General features: G+C 49.1%; 1 pseudogene across 1 annotated transcript; it reads right to left on the bottom strand.

Annotated features, from left to right (window-relative positions):
* Positions 1-2,377: 2,377 nt before the first annotated feature.
* On the bottom strand, positions 2,378-3,451 carry LOC310777999 (WD repeat domain phosphoinositide-interacting protein 4 pseudogene; annotated as a pseudogene). Its single transcript has one exon. The product of its transcript is annotated as a WD repeat domain phosphoinositide-interacting protein 4 pseudogene (transcript).
* Between the last annotated feature and the right edge of the window lie 389 nt (positions 3,452-3,840).

The following is a 3,840-nucleotide window of genomic DNA, read 5'->3' as shown; positions in this document are numbered from 1 at the left end:
TCCCTCCAAGTTCTATTCCCTCACCAAACATGAATGAAGACTCTAACAAATGACACATTTTAACACGTATTTAGGACGTCTTTACTATAATACTGTAAGTACATTGATGGTGGCACACGTAATAATGTCCTTGATGTCACAGCGTTTCCCCATCAGGGGGTGCGTCAAACGTGTGGCGCTTGGAATCTATCTGGGGTCCGTGTGGGGACGGCACAGTGGCTCAGTGGTTAGCACTGTTGCCTCACAGCAAGAAGGTCCCAGGTTCAAACCCCGATCAGTCTCAGGTCCTTTCTGTGTGGAGTTTGCATGTTCTCCCCGCAACAAGTCCTCCAACTCATACGCTCCATGAGGTTGTAATGCAGCAACACCTGGAATACGACCGTATGCTAGACTAGCCTCAGTGGCAGAGAAAAAGTACTGTAACATATCCAGCAACTCATACAACCAATAAACTCCAATCTGCCCCTAGCACATCTGCTAGACTAGCGCCCCTCAGTCGCCCCTCAGTGGCAGAAAAAAAGTACTACGTGACTTCCACCCAAGCAACATGAAAAATTGCACTTTTCTTTCAAAAGATGTTAGGATTAGGGTGTGGGTTAATGTGGGTAAGGGTAAGGGTTGGGTATGGGTTAGGGTGTGGGTTAATGTGGGTAAGGGTAAGGGTTGGGTGTGGGTTAGGGTAAGGGTTAGGTATGGGTTAGGGTGTGGGTTAGGGTAAGGTTTGGGTATGGGTATGGGTTAGGGTGTGGGTTAATGTGGGTAAGGGTAAGGGTTGGGTGTGGGTTAGGGTAAGGGTTGGGTATGGGTTAGGGTGTGGGTTAGGGTAAGGTTTGGGTATGGGTATGGGTTATGGTGTGGGTTAGGGTTAGGGTGTGGGTTAGGGTGTGGTTTAGGGTAAGGGTTGGGTATGGGTTAGGGTGTGGGTTAGGGTAAGGTTTGGGTATGGGTATGGGTTATGGTGTGGGTTAGGGTGTGGGTTAGGGTAAGGGTTGGCTATGGGTTACGCTTAGTTCACACAGGGAACCTACGCCTTGCCTTGCCTCAACCCACGCCTACGCCTGCAGACCTTGAGCTGGGCGTGAACCTATTACACGCTTTTGCGATCACACCGCACGCCTTTGCACGCTAAACCTGGAGCCGAGTCACAAGCGCCTCTTCTCTCTCCCGACTGTATTTTTTCCACGTGTGGTCCCGAATTATCATGGGTAGGTGAAATAAATCTGATAGCCTATATTTAATGTCCTATTGATGCTGGATGTATAACCAGGTCTGACTATAGTCAGACTTTTTAGAGAGGTAATCTTGCAAGAATATGTGCTGGCACAAGAACATTGTCCATCTTGCTTCTTCGGTCGCTATTCTCGTTTGCCACGGGGAGAAAGCCCCACGTGATAGCCACCCGTCCCTCTCTCTCTCTGCTCAACACTGTTGTAGTAACTCCATTTTATTTTGAAATTCAGTTGACTTTGCCATTTCGCACGGATATTGTCGCGTTTTTCTTTCATGGCTTGACAGAAGAAGCCTGCCTGCACGTGCCTAGTCAGCTTGAAAATAACACCTAAAGTTTAGGTGTTAGTTCTATTTTAGGTCCTAAACGATAAAATCGGCAAGGCACAGGCAATGCGTGGGTACACGCAGGGTTCACGCTCAGGCGCCCAGTGTACACAGCCTCGTTGACTAAAACGGATGCCTATTTAAAAGCATGGGTAAAGGCAAGGCTTGGGTCCCCGGTGTGAACCCAGCCTTAGGGTGTGGGTTAGGGTAAGGGTTGGGTTAGGGTGTGGGTTAGGGTTAGGGTGTGGATTAGGGGTACAGACAGCAGCAAACCAGTAGCTGAGTGGTTATGAGAGGCAGCTGTCAAGCCGGCGGCCCCAGGTTCAAATCCCACACACCTCGTGGTTTTTTCACCAAACTCTGGTATGGTCACATGACTGGTCACATGACCGCTAGAGGCCACTTAACATTGAAACGGCTGCTTGTACAAACAATGTTGTGGGTCGTATCCAGTTGGAGGGGAGGCTGCTCCCCGTGTTCATGTGGGTTCCCTCCCACCACCAAAAAAGACATGTATGTTAGGGTTTATACTCCTGTCAGTGCCTCTGACCAAGCCATAACGAGTTGGTCCCCGGGCGCTGCACTGTGGCTGCCCACTGCTCCTAGTTCTAGGAAGGTTCCTAGTAGAGGATGGGTCAAATGCAGAGGATGAATTTCCCCATGGGGATAAATAAAGGATAACTTAACTGTTTTTTTTTAAGACTTCCATGATGTTTATATAGCACGTGCAAATCCTTTATATATAATCAAAAGAACCAGGGAAATCACGTTTTCAAATGAAATGTAACTTTTAACTTTGCCTCCTTTGTTTCTTGCCCTGGTCTCAGAAGTCATCATTACATATATCCAAGTAAACATCAAAGGCTTCTCGGTTGCAGTTTCCATCAGGCGTGAAGACGTACTTATGGAACGTCCCGTCCACACAGACGGCAATGACAGAGTTGACACTCTTGGACGTGTTCTTTCCGAATGCACAAATACAGGCACACTCAGCTGGCACGGTGAAGCTGGCCAAAGACCACTGGCTGTCCACGTACTGACCAATGACAGGGCCCACCTTCCCAACACGAGCCAATGCAGAGCGTCGGTTCAGTTTGGTGTCTTTCAGTGCAAAGATGTGCACTGTGCCCTTGTCACTGGAGGCGCACAGGAAGGAGGAGTCATGGCTGAAGTGGATGCAGTAGAGAGTAGCCGGGTCAGTTCCCCTGCGTAGCTCCACCAGCTTGTCTCGACTTGTTGTGTCAAACAGGCGGATGAGGGTTCCTTTGCGGGAGGCCGATGCTGCCACACTCCCAGGTTGGTTCAGCGACACGCAGGCTATCTCACTCTGGTGTGCGTTGATGGTGAATGGGGCAGAGGATGTGCCAGGCTTGGCGTTGGACAAATCAACCAGCTGCAAGCTGCCACATTTGTGACCGGGAAAGATGAGCTGCTCTTTCTCCAGACTAGGACACACATCACACAGTCCTTTGGGGTTGTCTCTGGTGTCAAACTCAAACAGTTTCACGGGGCTGTCTGGAAAGCTGTACACATAGATCCTGTTTTTTAAAACAATGATAATCTTGTCATGCCTCATACGGACAGCTAGAACAGGCTTGGTGAAGGTAAACTCCAGCACCAGCTTGTCCTTAGGATCCCGTGCCTCCCGGGCATCATCCCAGACCAGCACAGATATCTCGGAGAACTTGGGATTGACTCCACCTCCAACTACAGCCAACAGGTTGGATCGATGCAGCATGGAGCACTGGGCAACACTGCCCACCTGCTCGTGGTCTAGGTGTCCTTTCTCCATCAGGGGTTCCACATTGTAGATCCTGACCCCAGTCTCCATGGCACAACAGAAACAACTCTGGTCCTGGTTGAACTGTAGACTGTTGACTCCTCTCTGGTGAGCCATGGCTACGAAACCACTGTGCTGATATTGGCAAACTACAGCTTCAATGGGATCCTAAGGACCCTTGACTTCTTCCCTCTGATCCTGAGATTTGTGACAAACATGAATATATGATGTAGGGCGACCTTTCAGAGGGTTGTCTTTGTCACCACATCAATTTTGTCGGTTAGGAAAAGTCTCAGAAACCAGTCTTCAGATTTTTCCTCAATTCCCCCAGAGGAATCCTGACCTGAACTTCACTTTCCCCGTGTTGAATTTTGCCTTCCCCAAATAGCAGCCTCCTCGCCATTTATGACATCACTGATGATGTCATGTCATCAGTGATGTCACTCAAACAATTGTGACGTCATCGGTGATTATGTCATCAGTGATGTCAAGCAATTGTGATGTCA

The sequence above is a fragment of the Poromitra crassiceps genome (assembly GCF_964638095.1).
Source record: "Poromitra crassiceps genome assembly, chromosome: 6".
Classification (NCBI taxonomy): Eukaryota; Metazoa; Chordata; class Actinopteri; order Beryciformes; family Melamphaidae; genus Poromitra; species Poromitra crassiceps.
The sequence above is the reverse complement of the archived record's forward strand: the minus strand, read 5'-3'. Positions and strand labels throughout refer to the sequence as shown.